This window comes from Podarcis tiliguerta (assembly GCF_965153285.1).
Source record: "Podarcis tiliguerta genome assembly, chromosome: 4".
NCBI classification, from domain to species: Eukaryota; Metazoa; Chordata; class Lepidosauria; order Squamata; family Lacertidae; genus Podarcis; species Podarcis tiliguerta.
Genome location: NC_139537.1, coordinates 49,488,657 through 49,512,200, shown reverse-complemented (window position 1 = coordinate 49,512,200; position 23,544 = coordinate 49,488,657). Strand labels below are relative to the sequence as shown.

General features: G+C 41.8%; 1 protein-coding gene across 7 annotated transcripts in view; it reads left to right on the top strand.

The window, feature by feature from the left end:
* GRIK1 (glutamate ionotropic receptor kainate type subunit 1) overlaps positions 1-23,544 on the top strand; it is a 157,213-nt gene that overhangs the window by 45,446 nt on the left and 88,223 nt on the right. Inside the window, exon 1 of one of the 7 annotated variants that reach the window (XM_083438604.1) lies at positions 18,058-18,484. The exons of the other annotated variants lie outside the window; for them this stretch is intronic. The gene's annotated coding sequence lies outside the window, so the exon portion shown is untranslated. Of the gene's footprint in view, positions 1-18,057; positions 18,485-23,544 lie in introns of those variants that run through there. 7 annotated transcript variants of the gene reach the window in all.

Here is a 23,544-nt window from a genome sequence, read left to right as displayed (position 1 = left end):
CTTCTCCTTGTGCCCTCCATCTTTCCCAACAGCAGTGTCTTTGCCTTGTAGATGGGGTCAAAATCTGTTGTGGCCCACCAACAGGAAGAAGAATCCTAAGAAAGCTGTCAGTTATTCATCATCTCCCTCTGCCCCTCTCTCTGGCAGAAAAACAAGCTCAGCCTGTCAGTTCTGATTAAACCCCAGCACCCAAGAAACCAGAGGGAAAAATCTGCAACCCAGGGGTCTGGGGGATCCCTGTTGCCCCACTAACTCATAACAACATGGAAGCCATTTCTTTTTTAATGAGGGTAATTTTTAGATTTATAGGCTTGGATCCTAAAATAAGATAGATGAAGTCCATAAAAGGAAAGTTTCCTACCTCTTTGCCCCTCCTTCAGACTTCTGTGCACCCTGAAAAGCCTTCCCAGGAGATTGGGGGGGGGGGGAGTTTTTTGAACAATGTGAGATGGGGCAAGAATGATGCAGTGGGGAGGAAGGGATAGGGATAGGAAGAAGTGTAGGAACCAAGCCAATGTCATTTTTCAGTGTGCAAGGACCCAGTTAAAAGCACTTCGCTTATGTTTGTTCTTTGAGACAAAGTTTGACAATAAATGGTCGTGGTCACCGTGACCCAGCACTTAAGATAAGCTGGAATGTTTGAGCAAGGCTGCACTTCAGGCAGCACATTATTTTCCTGATGTTTCCTCACCGCATAATTTCACGTTTCATGTGATCTTTCCCATGATGTAAAAGCCACTTCTGGAAATCTCACAGAAGTTTACTGCTCTATTCAGTGTGAATTGCTTTCAGAAAAAAATCCATTTGCAACCCTATTAACCCGGAAAGTTGCAGGAGCTGTGCACTGTAATTTCCCTGTGGTTTTCATGGATCATACCACTGCCACTCACATGATGAAATCTTGGGCGGTATTCTGGCATACAGTTCTTCCATGGCTGAATCATGAGGGAACAGAAGCACGCATGCATATAACGGATGGCAGCTTTTCTGCCATATATATTCCACCAGTCCTGTTCAAATGCAAGAGGGTACCTGCGAGATGTGACCCATAACCAGCTGGTGCTGGTTCCCCATTGGTCAGAAAGAGTTAGAGGTCACTATAGAGACAGCCTTTCAAAAGCTGAGCTGCCTTGCAGCTGCATCTTTCTGCTATCAGGGTCCTGGCTGGGTCTTGCATACAACTGAAGAAATTCTTTATCTTCACTGCCTACTTGTAAGTGGACCATAACAATTATATAGCAGTATAGTAAATAGGCTAGGATTAGTCCCGTTGTAGAGCTACATTGCTCTGGTTTATTTTGTACTCTCTTGACTTTCTGATTGCTTTCCCCTTACCTTTTACAGTCATACCTTGGGTTACAGATGCTTCAAGTTGCGCGTTTTCGGGTTGTGCACCGCGCCAAACCCGGAAGTACCGAAACAGGTTATTTCCGGGTTTTGGTGCTCGCGCATGCACAAAAGCACCAAATCGCAACCCGTGAGTGTGCAGACATGGCACTGCAGATTGTGAACACTGCGGGTTTTGAACATGCCTCCTGCACGGATCACGTTCACAACCCGAGTGTCCACTGTATCTCTAATGAAGTTCCACAGTATGGGCTGCCTTTACACTCTGAGTAATTTCTAAGGGAACTGTCTGAGAAACACAGGGTGTGTTGGTTTCAGAGTTCCTTGGTTTTAGGAAGTTTAGTGGGGTCTGTCAGGGAAATGAGCAAGCTGCTTTGCTCTTGGGCAGGCTTCCTCAACCTCGGCCCCCCAGATGTTTTGAGACTACAATTCCCATCATCCCTGACCACTGGTGCTGCTAGCTAGGGATCTTGGGAGTTGTAGGCCAAAAACATCTGGAGGGCCGAGGTTGAGGAAGCTGGTCTTGGGGAAGAATAAGCCAGCAATCTGTATGTAGGTTGAACCAAGAAGTGCAGGGTGTGCCAGCTCAGAGCCTTTTCAAATTAATTGCTTTGATTCATCCCAGGTCTCACCCCTTAGAGCAAGCATGGCCAAACTTGGCCCTCCAGATGTTTTGGGACTACAACTCCCATCATCCCTAGCTAACAGGACCCGTGGTCAGGGATGATGGGAATTGTAGTCCCAAAACATCTGGAGGGCCAAGTTTGGCCATGCCTGCCTTAGGGGCTGTGTGGATAATTTGAAAAGGGTGATGGTGGCAGCAACTACTGGAGAGTAAGATCCAGCTGGCAGCAGTTGGGCAAGGAAGAGGGTGTGAGAAACTCTCCTTTCTCCCCTTTGTCACAGGGGAAACCCCCAGTGCATATTTGGGGTTGGGTGGGAGGAAAGGGAGGAAAGCTCTGTTGTACAAGCAGACTTTGTCCTTGCACAAACCCACCTGGCCTGGGAGATGTTTGTCTTATTGTATGTAATTAAAGTTCTTGTCATTTTTGTCCATTCCATTTGCAATTATCTTTTTGTCAACAAATGCATGAACAGAAACATTCTTATAACGGTAAAGATACATTTGACGAATCGCAATAATTAGGCAGTACTTCCAAACAGGAAAAATAAATTCTTTAAAGGCGCATGCTTTGAGTTTTAAATTGCTTTTGCTGTCCTGGGTGCATTTTGAGAGATGGAAGAGGATTTGACTGTGTATCTGCATTGGATTCATCCAGTGTTCAGCTTAGCTTTAATGAGCAATCAGGCATGTTGCAGCAATGAGAGATTCTTTCTTGTAAGGAGCATCATTGATAGGGAAGGATAATTCCGCTTTTGAATAATGCAGGGAGGGAAATTAACATCAGAATAGCATGTAATGAGAATAACAGAGCAAAGGCAAGCAGTGCAAAAGGATGTATCCCTTGTTCAACTTCACAAAATGTATAATGTGGTGAAGATCCAGTATGTGTTGTGTCAAAAATAGGGCTTCTTGAGTTCTATTCTGCTTTAGAGGAATTTTCCTAAAGAAAAGTGTTCTGCAAGAACAGTAGTGGCTGAAAACAGCCACCAGTTTCTTTCTTTCTTTCTTTTTATAAGTAATTCACTTGTTGTGCTACCAGATTTGTAAAAACCTAAAACTAAACAACCCACCTATTTTCAACACCGGCAACTCCCAGTCTCAAGGCAACATTTCCAATTAACAAATGCATAATATTGATAGCAGATGCATACACTTTACTTTCTCTTCATGACTGTTTATGGCTTTCCAGTGCATATACATATTGCAGAATAGAATCAAAATTCCAAAGACTGGCAACAAGGTTAGATTCTTGATAAAGTTAGCAAAGATTGTACTATTTATTAATTGTATGTCCTCTTCAGGCATTTCAAATAGGGGGGAGTAAATCACATGAGAGGAAGGCAGTGGGGTTGAGCATGGCGATTCTGCTCCCTCTCTGTCATTCTGCCTGTTGCCTTCCAATTTTCATGGAGGCTTCTGGCGTGTTTAGAATCCTGGAAAATCCAGGCTCCAAAATACATGGGGAGCCTCCACAGACACAAAAGGCTCTTGAGTCCCCAATTCAGTCAGCTACGCTCTAGGAGTAACAGAGCAACCCTAAGAAAAGTAACCAGAGGAATTTATGTCAAATTAAATTAAATTAAATTAAGATAGCCTAAATTACCCATATCCCCAACTCCAGTCAGGATCAGGTCTATTGCCTGCTGAACGGACCTGAGCTTTTAAATAGTTTGACTTACGACACCCTTTTTGTCTGTGCAAGTTCAGATGGGTTGCCAGGTAATATGACTGAGCTTAAAATAGGTTTGGGATAGGTGTCTCTCCGAGCCTCCTGCTGCCCCCTTTGAGGGACTTACACTGGCATAAGTTCTTCCAGCTGAGCTCTGGCTGATTCAGCATAGCTCCATCTCAGGCAGGTTAAGGGACTTATGCCAGTGTATCCCTGGTTCAGCTGGGATGAGGGTGTTGTTCTGGCACAGCCTCGGGTTTGCCAAGGCAACCCAAGAGGCCCCTATTCCAATGTCACTCATCCCTGCGGATCTTGAGTTTGGATTGTGCTAGAAGGTGATAAAAATGGAAATAAAAGAGACAGAACTAGTGCACTCATAGTCAATATTCCCTTCTGTAAGTTTACTTTCTCATATTTGGAAGGCCTGTCGACCAAGAATAATTCTCTCTTCTCTCTCCACATTAGGTACAGTTTCTCCTCTGCATGTGGCTCCATCAACTCCTGATGGAAGACTCATATAAGCTTTTATCACCATTTGTAGCAAGTAGACTTTGACAAAGGGCACATTTTCAAAGCTCTGCCATTCATTCTACAGGTTCAAAGCTGCATCTTGTCCCATTAGATTAAAAGCCAACTAGCAGGATACTGGGTCAGCTTTGACGGTTTGGCTGAGAAGCAAAGATCCACTATCTCAAAGACATATTACTTAAAGTGCACTTGCCATTAGCTGAATTGCAACAAAAGCGTATAGTTGTTTATTTTGTAGTAAGGGCAGGAACTTTGGCAGCAATGGGAAAGTATCTGCCTATGGATCAGAGGGTTCATGCCCTGAATCACACTAAAATTGGGCAATGAGATTCTTAGTGTTATAACATGAGGGCTGCTATTCAAAAGATTTGATACTGCGCATGAGAATATGTTGAGATGAAGTTAGGATGAATTCCCTTGTCCAGGGATCCAGAAATCTGTGCTGCGCAATCCACTCCTGCTGTGCAAAGCCAGCTTATTGTGCAGCACAATTTGTGCCAGTCTCTCTAATTTCTGTGGAACTCCACATGCTTGGAATCAGCTATCAGGCTTTCCCCCGTTCATATTTAGCTATTACAATCCTTCCCTTCCCTGACATAGGGACTCATAGTGGGGCCTGGGGCCTGCTTCTACTCCACTGGGTTCTTGTGCATGCACAAACATAAAGGTAAAGGTAAAGATACCCCCTGCCCGTACGGGCCAGTCTTGCCAGACTCTAGGGTTGTGCGCTCATCTCACTCTATAGGCCAGGAGCCAGCGCTGTCCGCAGACACTTCCGGGTCACGTGGCCAACGTGACAAGCTGCATCTGGCAAGCCAGCACAGCACACGGAATGCCGTTTACCTTCCCGCTGGTAAGCGGTCCCTATTTATCTACTTGCACCCGGGGGTGCTTTCAAACTGCTAGGTTGGCAGGCGCTGGGACCGAACGACGGGAGCGCACCCCGTCGTGGGGATTTGAACCGCCGACCATGTGATAGGCAAGTCCTAGGCGCTGAGGTTTTACCCACAGCGCCACCCGCGTCCCACGTGCACAGACATAGGTCTCCCAAATTTTATTCTCCTTTCTCCACCTATAGCAGAATAGATCTGTACAAAGAACATAAACCAGGTTCTATTTTTGAATAGTCACAGCCGGAGCAAAATCTAACTCTGGGGGGCGGATATTGTCCATCTCTGTCACCTCTGTCATCCATCACCCTTGCCGCTAATGCCAGGAGTTGCAAACTTCCGTTCCTCTGTGAGGTAATGCCTTGCCCCTCTGGTACCAAATCATCTGAGGAGACCTGATCTTGGTCATCTGAGGACACGGGGGGGGGGGGGAGAGAAGTAAACTATTTTCCCCAAGGAGCTTTCCAGAAGCAGCAGCTGAAACAGTGGTAGCAGTAACATTTAACAACCAGGGAGAGGACATTTTACATCATCATCCCTGTGTCATTGCAAAAATAACAGTATTGTGTTACTTTATGGAGAATTAGTACTGGATTTGCTTGCTTTCCAATTCTTTCCCAGTCTCTCCCCCCCCCCCCCCCTTTTATATTGTCTCCATTGTAAGCTTGTGAGAAGGGAAAGGGCCCTAGCTGAGTGGCAGGGCATCTGTTTTGCATGTAGGAAGTCCCAGGTTCAAGCTTTGGCATCTTCCAGGCAGGGCTGGAGAGATTCCTGCCTGAAAAGCCTGGTGGTGGTGCTGCCTGTCAGTGTTGGCACTATTGAGCTAGATGGAGGAATTATTTATTATTTATTAAATTTATTGGTTGCTTCCTCTTGCCAAAGGCAACTCAAAGTGACTTACAACAGACTGACTCAAGTACAAGGCAGCTTCCAATGTTCCCCATCTACATTCCTAAGGAACTGTGTTTTTCAATATTTGTATAGCATTTAGAAAACTTTAGATGCTTTGTTTTTGTTGTGGTGGTTATCATTACAAAGTCTAAATAGACTGTCTTAATCAAATGTGATACTGACACATGTTGTGATGATTTTTAACATGAACATTTCCTAGCCTTATCTGCCAAGAGAAAAAAAGTTGGAGAGGCTCATTTAAACCACCAGGAAATCATCTCGTCCCTTGTCTAGAGGGAGCAGCTTTTCATGCTCGAAATGATAATAAAAGCACTCCGGCAATTAAATAGGCATTTGTATGAGAGTTATAACTTCCTTGTTTCCCACCTAAATCATCCTAGGTTGTTTAGAAACCCCGAATTACTCCACATCATCTCAAGAGGTTCAAGAAGATGAGGCCAAATTAAAAATGACTTAATATGTCAGAAAGAATCACAGGATTGCAATGTGACACTCTGCGTCCTGAGGATTGCACCTGCAGTGTGGCAGGGAATTAATGAGTAAGATCTTGGCAGTATTAATTTGAAACAGTGAAATTGCCCACATATGTCTTAGCATGCCTTCCTTAAATAGAGAGTGAATGTGCATGAATGCAGTCAGAACCCCCTTCTTCCCTTCATTGGCAGCAGTCTGTGTGATGATGGGCACAGCTACATTTCTTCTTCACATCTGAAACAGGGATGAAGTGTTCTGCTTTTTATAGTAAAAAGATAGTAAAAATGAGCACCAGGCCGGCCCAACCATTGGGCAGAGTGCAGTGGCTGCTTCAGGCAGCTGATTTTGGATATAATGAAAGGGTAGCAGATTGTGATTTGACTAATTGATTATTTATTGATGACGATGCTGTTTTTATGGCTTGTGGGGTGATCACAGAGGTTTGTTGGGGGGTTTTCTGCTTCAGGTACCAAAATAACTTGGCTGAACTTGGGTATTATGCACTGTGACTTGCAGAATGTCTTAGGCCAGTCCTAGCCCTTTCTCCTTCTCTGCTTTAGGAAGCACCAACAAAGCCCTCTGATTTGCCCACCCAATCTGATGATAATACATAAGATGTCTTATTCTTGTTATTTAGCATTGTAGACTGTGAGAAGGAAGATAAGCAGGACTTTCATACATGCCCTCTGGCTTATGCATAGTGACTTGAAATTATTGTTGGCACTTGGTCGAAAGTGAGGTTTTGAAGACTGTGATTTGGGAGAACCAAAGATGCCCAGGGGTGGCGAAGGTTTTATTAGAACAAAAGTTGAGCCCAGAACTTGTCATTGTCTTTGCTTAATTTGAAGCAGATATGATTCTGAATATGTGGCAAGTGCCTGTCCCTCATCTCTTGGCAGCTCTATGAAGAGCATGTGTGGCTTTAAAGAAACAAAAAGCTTCAAAATATAATTGAGCCATTAAAATAAGCCAAAAACAGAAACACTTTAAGAGTAGCACCCAAATAAAATAGAGAAAGGAAAGGGAATAAAATGGAAATGATAAAATCCGGCACCAGAAAGACACCAGAATGGGCTCTCAGAAGATGCTGGGGAGCCATCACTAACAAGGCCCCCTCTCTGGTAGCTCCCAACTTATCATACCTCAGCTGTTGGTGTTGGGCTGGAGAAGGGACTCTGTGGGAATCTTCAAGTATAGACATCTGTAAGTATGGCCAATTAAATGTGGATATAAGAAGTCCTTCAGGTTTGCTGCCCCCAAGCAGTGAATGACTATAAAGATTAAGATCAGCACTTGAAACTGGGTCCAGAAATTGACCAGGAGCTTATACTCATTTCCCATATTTTATTGTCTATTGAAGACAGAGCAGGATTTGACTCCTATCAGCCTCAGCCAGCACAGCCAAGTCAGAATTGGTGGGATTTACCTAAAACCCCGCCCCCCATTTCATCATTTTTACTAAACCCCAAATCTCCCCAAAAGTAATGTCATTTCTGGTCTGATAATCCTCAAAGCTCATTTGAGAAGAAATCATTTTGTTTTCCACAGTTTTGACTTCTCATTCAGTGCACGCAACATGCTTGCTCCTGCTGTTTCGGAAAAGCGCTAATAATAATAATAATAATATCATTGAAGATCAATGCATATAAACATGGCCAGTATGTATTCTTAAATAAGATTTGGTTGAAGGTCTGAACTAAAATTCAGCAGCTATGAGCCAACTGAGGAAATCAGAAATAGTTCTAATCAATGTTAATTAATTATGAAAAACATATAAATTCCTTAACAGAACAAACAAACCCCTAAGTGGTGTGCATGAAACAATAAAGAAACCATTGCGTGTTGAAGGCAAGTATACATAGCTAAATTATCTCCTGAGTAGGCTTGCTGGGGGAAAAATGTTTTTAGCAGGTCTAAAACAGCAAGGTTGGGTGCTTAATGTTAATAGGCAGTGCTAAAACACTGGCTCCTAGCAGATATGGAACAAACATTAGAAGGCACTTGTAAAGGCGAATATTCCACAGATGAAAGCCCTTGAGTAGCCACATATGGGGCAAGGTGATCCTTCAAGTAAGCTGGTCCCCAGCTGTTTGCTGGCTTTATTTTCTGCTTGTCCTTTCATACAAGTGTTGAGTGCTGCGTGGGCAACTCCACAGTGTGTGTTTGTGCATAAATGGTAGATACAGGGTTGCTACTGAGGTGCTGCTGGGTGGCTGCTGACTGGGAAACAGCTGCCCATTTGAACTTCCTACCACTTCATTTTCCCACTGGATGCAGAGCTGTGAAAACATAAGGTGTCTGTGTTGAAGAAAAGTGAGGGGAAATGCTCTCCACAGCAACTGCTTCTGGCATGAGTGCGGGCCAAACTAGATGTAGTGTCAGAAATGTGAACTTGCATTTCTGATGTGTTAGAAGCAGCCATGGAAGGGTTTTTTTTTTGTTTTTTTTTTAGCTCTGGCACAGTAGAAGAGGGAAAGGTTAAACCCTATGCCAGATTCAAATTTCCCCTGCCACGGAGCTAATATCCATTGACAGATTTACTCTCCATGAAGTTGGAGACCTTAAGTGTTGGGGACATATTAACCACAATGGCAGTGAATTCCATAAATTAATTACACATTGTGTGGGAAAAGTAATGTTTGTTGCATTACTTTGAGAGATTAAGATGGAACTCCTTTCGTCTCCGCGAGAGAGTCAGAAGCGGTCATTATTGTGGTGTCCGCACCTCAGATTCCAGTTTTGTCTTGTACTTGCTCAAGACTAAAGCTGTGTACATGCCATACATTATTACTTACCCTGGGGACTGCAATTTAGCCGTCACAGAACTTACAATTCTCAGCATCTTTAAAGAACTACAGTTCCCAAGATTCTTTAGGAAATCATTTTGCTTTAAATGTATGTTGTGTATGCAGTCCACATTTTTTGGTCTTGAGCAAATCACTTCTCTCTCAGCCTCAGCAATTTCCTCTCTTTTAAGTGGAGAGTGTGTAGCAGTGAAACAGGACGGAGGTTTGAAGTGTCTTAGTATTTGATGCTCAGACCACCCTCTGATTGTCTGTCTGTCTGTCTGTCATCTGTGTGAATGTCACTTCACAGAGTGAAGTGCCCCCAACAGTTTACAACAGAGGTAGCTGGGAGAGTGGAGGCAGGGTTGATTCAGAAAGAAGTACTGTATGTAGTTATTTCAGAAGCTTAGTAACATGAAGTAACAACAGGGCATGGGAAATATGGGGTTCTGCCAATGGCTTCACAAAAAAAGAAACTTACCTTTATCCCACAATCTGTTTCCCACAGTTGTCATGAAGGTAACAGCATCTGCCTAGAGCCAGATATTCACAAGTAGAATATGCAGGTTCCACTGAGTGAGGACTGATCTGATGGGTTTTCACAGACAGAACTGGAGCAGACCAAATAGGAGAATCTTGGCTGGGTGAAGCCAAAGAAAAATGTAGCGAGAATGGCTTGACAGGGTGGGTGGGACTTGTTAGGATCGTCATTTTTTTGAGGCCTCCACTGCCCCTGGTTTCCTTGGAGAAAAAAGCAGTGTAGTGTGCCAATAAATTTCAAAAAACCCGTTTAAGAAACTTTCTAGAGCAAGTGGACCAAATAATAATGCTGAGAACTGCGTTACTGATTTCTGCATAATAGGAAGATAATTGGCCCTATCAAAACCAAATAAAAAAGAAATTTGGGTTAGAGGCTACTTACAATGTTACACTCGTTGCAAGCAATTCATCCATCTTTAGCTTCCAGGCATTAAAGAAGATTTAATTTTAAAAACAAAACAAGATCTGGCAGTTCATTCATAATTAAGGAATGGAGGCGTGTATCAGGCAACAAGCAGCTTTTGCGAGCACTAAAATGTTGAAATGGAGCCAAAGACATTTCATAATGAGGGAAGTCATTTATTGAGGCCTTTTATTCTCCATCTGAAGAATGGTGGGTTCAGTAAGGGAAGCTTGCAGAAAGCTTGCACACAGGTGCACAAGCCGGAGAGACGTCACCTCTGGTAAGGTTTGAATTCCTAGCAGCTTGTACTTTGATTCCCCTTATTTCTCAGATTGGGGCGCATGATTAATTATTTGATGGATGACTAACTTTTTGAAGGAGAGGCTGAGAAGTGACTCAGTGCTCAGGGAACAATCTGCCAGAAGCAGGAGCGATTTATTGAAAACATGACATTTTCAAAGGGCCTCTGATTTGTCTGCATGCATAATGTGAACATTCTCATTGGTGTGCACAAGAGGGCTCCTAGCCGTAACTCAGCCGCTTAGGGAAAATATGGCTGGTTGTTTATGAGAAGTCCATTGTCATTTATGAGAGTGTTACCTGCTTCTGCACAATATCCCATTTACAAGATGGCCTGGTGTAGGTGAGTGCATAGGGAAGGAGGGAGAAATGGCAGCAAGTGCCCAGAATAGCTCATAGAGCAGGAGAGATACTCATGTGGTTGCGCCCAAGGTGCTGTGTTTTAGCTTCATAAACCTGTGAGGTTGGCTAACCCAGGAGTGGGGAACCTTTTTAGCCTGAGGGCCACATTGCCTTCTGGGCAACCTTCCTGAGGCCACATGCCAGAGGCAAAAATGGGCTGAGCAATAAATAGAAAAAGTTTGTCTTTGCACAGTAGGCTAATTTCTACACACATGCACATATAGGCATTATGAGAGGCCAAAACACATTCCAGCCATACTTGGGCCTGAGGTACGAATGAGAGAGGTATCCATTGCAGTTTGCATTTAAAGGTGAACCTACCTGATTCGTGTTTTCTGAAACAATATACAAACTGAACTGCAGCCATCCTTTGACTATTTACTCACCTCCAAATTTGCAGTGCAGTTCTCCAGCCAAGTAACGTTTCAAGAACGCACATATTTGGATAAAATGTCCAAGCAAAATGCAATGAAAATTTCTTTGCAAAGATGTGTATATTAGGAGGAAACTGAGAGAAGCTGAAATTGTCAGATTTGCCCATCCCTAGTGTTTCCCACTATGCTGGACCATAAAGAAGGCTGATCGCCGAAGAATTGACGCTTTTGAATTATGGTGCTGGAGGAGACTCTTGAGAGTCCCATGGACTGCAAGAAGATCAAACCTCTCTATTCTTAAGGAAATCAGCCCTGAGTGCTCACTGGAAGGACAGATCGTGAAGCTGAGGCTCCAATACTTTGGCCACATCATGAGAAGAGAAGACTCCCTGGAAAAGACCCTGATGTTGGGAAAGATGGAGGGCACAAGGAGAAGAGGACGACAGAGGACGAGATGGTTAGACAGTGTTCTCGAAGCTACAAACATGAATCTGACCAAACTGCGGGTGGCAGTGGAAGACAGAAGTGCCTGGCGTGCTCTGGTCCATGGGGTCACGAAGAGTCGGACACGACTGAACGACTAAACAACAACAGTGTTTCCCACCCCTGAGCTGGCCTATAAGAGGCCATTCTCCCATGAGCTGCAGTCACAGTGTCCTTGACCTTCTCAGTATGTGCCTTTTTGGGAAAAGTGGTGTTTAAGCCAAGTGTTGGCAGTGGAGTAACTTAACTTTTCTTTTAAAACTCGCTTTTGGATTTCTCTGGGCATGATATTCTAAATGCAAGTAGTATTCTGCATGCAAGCTTCTTTTCATGTGTCTGCACACAGGTCTGGGATAAGAATGAATGCTGTCACTCGAGCTGTTATCTTTTGTTTCACTTTAACAGCCGGGAGCTTTAAATAATCTCCGGTGGCAAGGTTGTGGGTGTGGGCCCTTTCTTCCTCCATTGCAGGATGAGAAGATTGCAGCTGTCAGGGTCGGAATAAAGGCCACAGATGAGAAAAATAATTCCAGTCTCACACCCTATCATTTATCCGATGGAATGTTGATAACAGTTAAAACAAAAATTTCATATGGACTTTTAAAATCCTGTTTCCACTTTTGAATCCTATTCTGAAATCTTCCGCGCACCTGCAAGCCATGCTTGCATGAAGAGTTATGGCATATTCTTTTAATGCACGTATTCTCAACCATTTTTCACCTGAATGTTTGCATTTGAGTGATATTGTAACCTTTTTTTGCAGCAGATATTATGTATCCTTGCTATAGTTTAACCTTTTGAAGCCCAGTCGTCTTTATTCTTGTGAGCAAAACATGCTAGCATGAGAACAACAAAAACTACTAGCCATGATGGCTAAGCTCTGCCTCCACAGTCTGAGGCACAATCTGCTTCTGAATATCAGTGGCTGGAAACCACAGGAGGGGAGAGGGCTCTTGTGCTTGAGGGTTACCCACAGACATCTGGGTGACCAATGTGAGAATAGGATGCTGGACTAGATGGGCCAGTGGCCTGATCCAGCAAGCTCTTCTTAGGTTCTGTGGATTGGCTTCAGCTACAGTAAATACTATGCAATGTAAGCACATTAAAACCAATGGACTTGATTAACTGAAGCCCACTGTTTTCAGTGTGTCTACTGTACGTCTTAGTGCAGGGGTGGGAAACTTCAGACCTAGGATCAAATGTAGTTCCCCAACCTCTTCTATATGGTCCTTGAGATTCTACCTACTGGGCCCGCTTCACCCCCTCCTTGAGTGTTTTGGGGGGTGTCCTTGATTTCTTATAATACTTCTTGCTTCCCTGGATGGAGATTAGAGAGGGGTGTGCAAATGTGTAGAAGCCATCCTTCTGCATAAAGGTAAACTTCACATTCATTGCTCTGCACTGGCCACTGGAAGAAGTGAATGTTGCCCCTGGTTTGAACAACAACAACAATTTACGTATTATTTACACCCCACCCATCTGGCTGTGTTTCCCCAGCCACTCTGGGCAGCTCCCAACAGAATAATAATAATAATGCGACAAAATATCAAAAGGTTCCCTAGTCCTGATTCAGTTAGATAGAACCGTGTATATACAGTCTTAAAGCTACAAAGAAAATGTGACGCAGTATGACCATGTGGGACACACAAATGTACCAAAACATGTGGCGTATTTCGTCAAAGTAAGTTATTGAACAGACTGAAGAAGGGGAGCACCATGATGGCCGTGGCCAGTATTTAGTCCTTATATAGAAATACAGATATCCAAGGAATCCTTGAAAGAGAAAAGCAACTGGTCTTGCTCCCACCCCCCAGCCCTTTTTAATATATTTGTATGCAGGTGGATACAGCGCACACAACTGATAAACAGTGGAAATGAATGTAAAGAAAAGCCTCGGTGTGCCTTTGGTTTGGTGTCTTGTTCAAACCTGGGCTTTTTATTAAGCTTTTTCCAGACTAGCTACAAGATCAAACCCTGAAGGCAATCTGTGTGAGGAAACCTGTTTCCATGTTCAGATTTCTCTCTCATGACATCATGGTAGTAAAGTATTGGTTTTTCTGGTGTTTCCTGCCATGACTGAGTTCCTTCCAGCTGTGATATCTGGATATACTACTGTGGCATTTGTACTCCCCCCCCCCCCCGCCCCACTAATGAACCGATATACAGTAGCTGCCTATAATTTTTGTATAAGGCATTCTACAAATTTGGTGCCAAAATACATGAGAAAATAGCTGCTATTTTGCTTTGGGTTTTTTAAATTGAATATGCTATTTCCTTGCATTAATATTTTAATAGTGACACAGATACCGCATAATATCCAATTAAGTCATACTCAGAGTAGATCCATCGAAATCAATTGTCTTAAGTTACTTAAGTCCATTGATTTTCAGTGGGTCTGCTCTGAGTATGACTTATGTTTGATAATTTGGATATCATCCAGTCTTTAAAAACATTCAAGAAGAGGATTTTGAAGACTCTGAGTGATATCTAAATAATCAAGCGTTAGTCATCTTGTAAAAATCTATCTAGGCTATACTTTGAAAATGCTTACCTCAACTGGAGTCACATAAACTGTCAGACCTTTTAAAAATGAAGGGTATTCAAAAATCTAGCTTATAAAAATGTAATTGATTTTTTGAAGAGTTATTGACTCTGGCAGGCTGCTGTTGTACCATGGCTGCACCTCCAATATAAGATTTAGCCATAATTACTATATGGGGCATGGTAGCATTTCAGTAACAGGTCATTTTATATGTAACCCTTCCACAATTTTGTTATATAGGCCACAAGTGACAGTTCTCCAGTTTATTTGTGCATTTTGTGCAGATCATCAATGCCAACTTCATTTCAACACAAACAATTGTTAAAAACGCACTTGAAACAGAGTTTTAATTTAGAATTGTGTTGGGAATAAAGATCCATAGTGTGACATATCTGCACTTTCAGACATCTTATCTGTCTGTGTCATTTAAAAGAATGAGCTTCTAAGTAGAGGAAGAAAACATCGTTTGATTTTTGTGGTTGTTGTTTCATTTTTTTTGTAGCAGTTAAAAAACCAGTCTAATTCTAGCACTGTATTTGGCAACTGTTTTCAGAATGATTTCATTTTAGTAACAAATAGAGCATTATTCAAAACCGTCTCACTGATTAGAACTGAGATCTCAAAAGCAGTTGAAATGAAATTCTCAAGTCTCTCGTTTTGCTGAAACCTCTTGTTTTTGGAGATGTCCCAGTGACTTTTAAGGGATGATGTCTGCAGATCTGGGTCTAATATAATACTTTATGCATATTTTTTGCTGCAAAAGGTTTGTGTGTCTCGCTCACTAAAATTAGTTGGTGTTTATGAAGAATTAAACAAATGACCCCTACCCCAAATTGCAGTGAAAATGAACCCGCTGGTTCTCTCATGTTCTAATTAACACTTTCAGATCATATAGACTCTGAAGTGCAATGGAGTTTTCAGACAACGCAGTTGCCTTTAGGGTTTAGTATGGAAGCATCTTCTCTGATAAACCTCCTCCTCAGCTTGCTTCTGAGCCAATAAGTCCCATTAAACTCAACTATGAAAAATAACACCCAAATAAAATGCCTTCACTTAAAAAAAGAAAGCAATCACAAAACTACTGGACTTCAAATAAGAACCCAACAGCTTCAATTATAGAAAACCAGAGTTACAATTCAACCACCTGGTTAAGTGCACACTAAGCATCTGCTAGGCTTCTCTTTGACAGGCTGTTTATACCTTTTTTTATGCATAAATCTCTTTGATGTTTTCCCCCCTTCCCCACTCCTACTGTGGCTTATCATTCTCAGAAATACCTGTTCGTGCAAAGTGAAGCATTTTTCCGAGGACTACTTATTTAATTAACTAACGGACAGATACAGCCTATATTTATAGAAGTTACTCAGAGGTGAAAGGGACTGGACAAGCAGTTGTGAGGGAGAAGGAAACAGCAGGCCACAGCAACAGCGTGGCCAGCACCCTCCCATCCACACCACAGCTTTGTTTTTCAGCTGTTACAATCTGATTGCATTTTATATCTTGCTATACAGTTTAAGACTTTGGGTCAAGGCATGCTAGATATTAAAATAAAATATTAGCGCTTACCGGATGAATTCAATGACTGTAGGTACAGTACTCTGCGATATGACATACTTAGGAAATGTTTAATAATAATTTGTTTTTATTTAAAGCATTTTTACCCATATTTTTAAGTTTAAAAGGCTCCCAGAATGGATTGTAAGATCTGTATTAAGATAATCCCTAGGATTTAGAATCTAAGTGATATGACACACAAGGGGAAAGGGATGAGTTGGCAGGGGAACCAAGATTATATGTTTTATGGAATAATAGAATTGTAGAGTTGGACGGGACCTGGAGGATCCTCTCGTCCAACCCCCCCTGCAATGCAGGAATATGCAGCTGTCCCACACGGATTTCACCTGCAACCTTGGCCTTATCAGCACCACACTCTCACCAACTGAGCTATCCAGTTCTTTCTTTCTTTTATTAAATTTATATCTCATCCTCTTTTGAAGATTACAGGTGGTTTATGAAATAAAAACATGAAATACATAGTATAATAGCAAAAACAAGAAATCTTATTATATTTGTATGTCACTTTTTGACTGAAGTCTTCAAAGTCACTCACAATATTAATAAAATGCAATGAATACAATGAATAAACAACACCAAACAAGATCAGCTTGAGCAGGAACACTACTTTATCTGCTTGTTTTTCCCTCAAGTTCCTTCCCACATGTCAGTTGGTGGTAGAAAATCCTGTGCTGAGGGGACAATCCTACAGCAGCTGGAGCTGGAGCTTTTTCATGGAATCCTTCCCATAAGCCAGTTGGTGGCAGGTGGCCCTGTGGCTAAGAAGGGGATGCTTGTGTTGCTCTAGTGCTGACATGTGTGAGGAAAATGCTTCTACCGTTTCTTTGTTTGCAGTTTAGCTCAAGCTTTCTTGACATAGGATTAAGCAGTTAGAGTCTATAGAGCAGGTTCTAATAAAGACCCAGAAACCCCTTTAAAATGCGATTTAAAGCATTTTCTTGCAAGAGTGCCAGTTTCCTGGTCTGTAGAATAATCTTATAATTGCCACTGCGCTTTTGAGCTTTCAGTTCTTGAGAGAGCATTTAATCCTTCTGCAGATTTCTGCAGGCACATTTTGGGCCTAATTTGCTCCTGGTGTATTTTAGAGCAGGTAGCATTCCTTATGACGTGTAATTAGATAGTGAATGCATATGTAGTATAAAATATGCTTGAATTCTTTTCTCATAAATTGCATCCTGGATTATCTGAGAGCACAAAATTGGAGGCTGGAAGCTAAACTTAATTCTGGCAGCCATTTAAAATAAGTGATTGGGTAGTTTTCCAGAGGCAAGCAAGTTCAGCAGGTACAGTGAATAGCAAACTGCTTTCCAACCCATTTTAAGTAAACAGTTTAATTATGAAGTTATGTAAGTGCAACTGCAGTCCCTTGAGTGCAAGAAAGGATATTGGCAAAGGTTTTAATGTATATAGAAGAATCTGCAGTGAACCATAGATGCTGCGAAAGAACTTGGATTTCATTTGTGTGCATCTGAGAGACTTATTTTCAGATGTTTAATTTTTTAAAAAACAAATCTGTATAATTAAGGTTTGAGTTATGAAAACATCTCCAGGGTGCCACGGCAAACATTATGACACAAATGTCAATAAAATAGTTATAACTGCATGCAAGTGCACTAAGCACTGTGCAGGACTGGCCTGAGACATGTTCCCATCTCCAGCATCTGCAATACATGGATCCAGTAAAGAAATAATAGGAAAATGTGAAAGAGCCTGTCTGGCCCTTGGGTTGGAACACACCCTTCTCCTTTCCTTTCCTTTCCTTTCCTTTCCTTTCCTTTCCTTTCATGGAAGGGTTTGCTTATTTTGCTTTCTTTCTTTTAAATACAATTCCATTTGCCTACAAAATCAGAACTGCAGTGTATTAAACTGTGGTTTCAAAGCAAGCCAGGGTCAGAAACCATGGTTTGATCCTGGCTTGTATTCACAAATCATAATATAAACATGCCATGGCTCTGATACTTCTTCATAGGCATCTATAAAATCATTGCTGCTATAAGCAACTGCTTGGGTTGACACTGCAGTCAGAACTACTACTCTGAGTACTGGCAGCAATAAGTGGAAAGGAGCAGTTGTAAAGAATCTTCCCATTCAAGCAAGCAAGTTTCTGCAGAGGGGAGAGAGAACACGATATCTGTAACTTTTCACATGGTGCTTAGTCACTGTCATCCCTGGAATTTATGCTACACAAACAAGATGTTCCCCATGTATTTGATGTTAACTCGTCTGGAATAAGTACCATTTCTGAGTTCTATATACACAACTGTTGATATTGCTTATATGGGCTACTTATACCTAACATGCTAACCAGCTGGTAATATGACCAGGATTCTTCAGGAGTAACCAGGACTCCAATTAAATATGGCCTAGTGATTTGAAATATATTTTAAATGCTAACATGACTATGAGTTGTGTTATATACATGTGTGAAAGCTTCGTACTGAAGTATCTGAAGTAGCCAGTTGTCTTGGTTTGTAAAAGGAAGCTGCATTTGAAATACTCCTTTTATAGAGCACCTCCGTTAATTGCTATGGGACTATTCCACAATAAGCAGCTTGTAGATCACAGCTTTGAGCAAAAGTGCCAAGATATGGGAAAGTCTGGCTTTGTATAATTTGGAACATGATCCATCCCAAGGTTAGTGAAACTCAGTATATGGAAGGTATCAGTATGAAGAGCTTTGTTGGATCAGACCAAAGACTCTGGACTGATCCACCAGAAATAATTGTGTGTGTGTGTGTGTGTGTACAGAGGGCCAGCTAGAGAAGAGGAAGGAGGGATGTGGGCTCTACCACGTCCTCAGTGATCACTTCCTTCTCACGCCTTCCTGGGGTCTCCTATGCTCAGATTTCGCATGTAGTACTTTCCCCACCTTTTAGTAGCATGCTGTGATAGGTTTTTCCACCAGCTTTTTGAACTATTTTAACATTTTTTAGGAGAACATTGTACTTTGCCGCTGCCTATTTTGGATACGGTTATAAATTGCAGCAGCCAGCTGCGGTAATCTATAATAATCTGTTCCATGTTAAGGACTTCCTATTGCTATGAGCTCAGCCATAGGGCTGCTGCATCATGTCCATCAGTGTTGAGAAAAACATAATCTGTGGGTTGTAGCACATGACTCCAAGTTGCTATGCAAAATGTTACAGTTTCCTTGACAGGCAGCATACACCAGAAAGCTCTTAATTAAGCAGATTTGTTTCTATACAGATTTTGCACAATTCATTGTGGTGGTGTTCTCTCCCCCCCCCCCCCCATTTTAAGCAAAAGAGAAAGCTATTAACTTTGTTTAAATGTTATATGTGATTAGGAGTGCCACTCTGCTGAATTCATATATGAAGCAAAAGCACTAATTAATCTGATTTTCATTTTGGAGTACAATGTGAATATAAAGTGAGATTGGATCATTATTTTCTACAGGTAGCTGCTTTTGTATTTCATCAGTTGGTCCCCTGGCGCTATGGGTAAATAGTAGAATGCTATGCATTCAATGGAATCCAGACAACTTGTTCTTGAACTTGTTCCTATTGAAGTCAAATTTTGATCAACTCATCCTGTTCAATTTCAGTGGGACACAAGTTCAACTAATGTAGTCAGGATCCAACCCAATATTCATCATATTGTGCTCAGCCTTTTGTACAGAAGGCTAGCTCATGGGTTCTGAAAACTTAAGTCTGGTGGGAGAGGCTATCTCCACATGAGCTGACTAAAATCTCTACAATGTCCTAGAGAGTTCCTGGAAGAATCACCTCAGTTTGCATGTGGTGCCAGCCAAATAAGAAGCAGTGCAAGTGAAAATTAGAAGAGGCCTGCTGGATCAGGCCAAAGGCCCATTTAGTCCAGCATCCTGTTCTCACAGGGGCCAAGCAGATACCTAGACGTGTGGTTCTCAATAAGTGGTATTCGGAGGCAAACTAAAGCTTCTGACCTAATTGACAGACACCTTTCTAGACAATTGCCTCGTTTGTTTGAATGAATTAGCCAGCTTTTATCTACAAAGAGGGCTTTCCCTCAGTTGCAGAGCGCCTGCTGTGCATGCAGAATGTTACAGGTTCAATTCCTGGGATCTCCAGGTAGAGCTGGGAATACCCCTGTCACTGTAAGTGAGTGTAGACAATACTAAGCTTAAATGGTCTGATCAACTTCCTAGTTGATGTGTCGAGCTGCTGTTTTCATTGCACAACAAGAGTATGGGAGCAAAAATCAAGCCACATCTCTTAGGTGTGTTTTTTTGTTCAATGTGTGCGGAAGAGGAAGGCATGGTACAGTTGTATCATGATATGGATTGATTCTAAGGTATGGCATCTGCTCTTGTTTCTATCCCAAAATATGGATTGTCATCGTGATTTTTTAACTATCTTTGAAATGTTTGAAAAACCGTTTCAGTTGCTTCTGCATTTCCTAACAAGCTCTTCAGAGCTAAAAGTGCAATCCTATGCATGTTTACTCAGAAGTCCCACTTAGTTTAGTTGAAGTGCACTTCCAAAGAAATGTGTAGTATTCATTTTCCATTCTTTTTATCAAAGAAAGTGATTTTCTAAATACTTGGAAATCTTATGCTAAATGATTGGGAAAGGGACAATAAGTGTACTGTATTATCCATTAAGTTTTATCTGGTGGAACGCTCTGTCACAAGAGACTAGGGCCCTGCGGGACCTGACATCTTTCCGCAGAGCCTGCAAGACAGAGTTGTTCCACCAGGCCTTTGGTCAGGTCCCAGCCTGACTCCCTCCTCTGGCAACCTGCACAGAATTTTGCTCAACGGTTGCCATTAATTTGACTTTAATTAATTTTTATAATGGAATGTTTTTAGAAAGTTTGATTATTTGATTGTTTGATTATTTAATTGTTGTTAGCCGCCCTGAGCCCGGCTTCGGCTGGGGAGGGCGGGATATAAATAAAATTTATTATTATTATTATTATTATTTACTCTGACAGGTGATTTAAAAGTAATACGTACCTTACAATAATGCTGATAAGAGATAGATAATACCGCTTGAGATTGAACTATTTGAGAAAATAATGGCTGAATCTCTGCATGAGTCAAATGGAATCTACTACAAGGATAATCTCTGGCTAAATGTTAAGCTGTAGGGGGAAGCATAAGCTTCAATCAACTGTTACAAATAATTTGATCCCAGGGCTACATGTGCCTTAAATTAAATCCTTCTCAGCAGGATCCAATCTAAATCATTAAAGGCATGTCACGTAGAGCACTATAATCATCTTCTATGTGTGCTTGATTTATGAACGAAAAGTACAGTAAATCATAGCTTCTAATTGCCCGAGTCTCTATGTTCAGAATCACGCAGAATGCTCCGTATTAATAACATTACTAATACCCCTCATTTTCCATCTTGAGGGATCCATCCCAACAGGACTAGTGCAACTTTTCTTTAGCCCAACTGTTTCTGGCAAGGTAGCTAGTATTTGTTTTTGCATTATTCTTTTTGGGCAGGAGTCTGTACTTTGTCTTTTGAGCTCACTGGGGTTTTTCAAATTTGACAGGCTCGTCAGAAATGCAAACCACTACTGTTAGAACAGCTGTTAAGCTTATTATCTGTTCCAGAAGAGAGCAGTAGACATCAGTGCTGCAGGGTCTGCATAGGATGGATTCCTGTTCCATGCCACTCACAATTAAAGCTGGCGGCTTTGGGCTACAGGTGCCCTACAGTTTATCTTATCTACATGCTGCATTGCCATCTCTTAGGCAGCCCTTTTGATGATTCCATCTACGCTCAGACAGTAAAGGTACATGGCGAAGTACTTGGTGTCCCACAGCAAGAGAACTTCCTTTTCTTGGATTCTTGCTTAGGTTCGGGTCTCAATTTTTTTGTCATGTTACAAGAGCTGTGGTTGGCTTTAGGAAACCAACAAGGTGAAAATAGTGACTTCTGTGGTTTCATGAAAGGTTGGGGATTGTATCAACCTCAGGAGTTAGGGGATTCTGCACCATATTAATGGGGGATGGGGGAAGCCAATAGGAGCTGGGAATACATGATGCAAATTGTTTTCAAAGGTAGTGTAAGGAAAGGCATGCAGTAGAAAGTAGGAGAAAGTAGTACATAGAGAGCATCCAAGTTTCCCATCAACTAGGGAAGTTGTGGAGAGGACCATAGGTGCTGTATACCAGATGCTTCTCCTAAGCCTCTATGCTTATTGGAAGGTACAATAGTTGGTGTAAGCTTCATGGAGGAGCTGTGGGCAAGTGTTATTCCATACCACATAACAGGGTTTGGTAACTGCTTTTTTTTGCTTTTGTCTCTCAAATACAATTGGATGATGTGTTGCTGGGGTTTGATAATTACATCAAACCTGTGTTTGTGAGCTCAAAAATATAGGCGAACAAATGGTCCTTGGTCGTAAAGTTCATATTCTTTTTTCTATTAATACAGATTTCTGGCAGATATTACAAATTTGATGGAATGTAAGGCATGCACATGCTGAATCCAGGTTCATTAGGTTGCACACTGCCTAGTCCACAAACCAGCTATACAGGATTTAGATGTAATTCAGTTTAATACTATTGGGGACCAATTAGAACTCTACCAGCTGAAACAACAGGGCTTTGCTTTTAACAGGTACATTGGTTTATATACCTAATTAAAGGTAGGGCAGGAGATGGTCCCTGTGCTGGGATGGTTGAAAGGCCCAAGAAGACTCTAACAAATTATACCTTTGCCATAACGGCTTTAATATTTTCAATAGGTTTAGCAAAGACTGCATAGATGGTTTCTTTTTGGAGCAATGACCTGACACTTGCAGTTCTTTGGTATCATGTGGGTTATGAATGTCTTTCCTCCAAGTTGTGTTTTCATTTTTCCTTCTTGAACATGCACATAAAAACTGGGGTGGGGGAGGAATCATACCCCCCCTGGGTAGAGTCTTTGTTGCTAAAATGTTATTTGTTCTCCAACTTGGAATGACAAGTCACCTGTTGAATATTGCCCCTTATATCACTGATGAGGACTGACGCAGTTCACTTCATGTCTATGAAATAACAGTGTGGTTGTTCACAGTTCTTTTAAAACTGAGTGCTTCTCTACTTTAATCATACCCAAGTGGTCAGTAGTCCTTTAAAATAAATTAAAAGGTGCCTAGTTACTTCTTCCCCATAGCACTGTTCTGCCATTTCAGTCTATATACCCATTTATATAGCATTTTAAGAGATCAAAATGGCTTCCCACCATCCCTTTCTCTGGCAGTACAGCCATTCCCACTGCATTACATTTGGAGATTAGGGCGACAATAGCAGCACATTCCTTAAAATGGGCCAGGTGAGAAAGAAATTTTTCACACATGCCAGAATGGCTGATGGTTTGGAAGTTTGATTACCTTCCCCTGTAGCTACAGCATATCAAACTGCTTGAGTCATCCAGATTTCTCTTGCTAAAATCTTGGATGGGGCAACCGCTCATCTCCAGTCTTGCTGTTAATTAGCATAAAGGAGGAAAAAATCAATTTCCCTACCAGCTGGGGTGAGTAGATCCCAGCAGGGGTCATGTCCTTTATGAAAATGCATAACACTAAGTGAAGCTAACATTATGGCTTGCTTGCTTGACTTAACTTGTTAATTAGTTTCTGGGAAGTGCAGGTTCCTCCTTCCCTGTACTTCTTTGGGCTTAATGGTAGTTATTAGCTTAGAGTTAGTTTTGCTTATTTATCTTTAGGAAGAAATGAAGGTTACAAAGAGGATT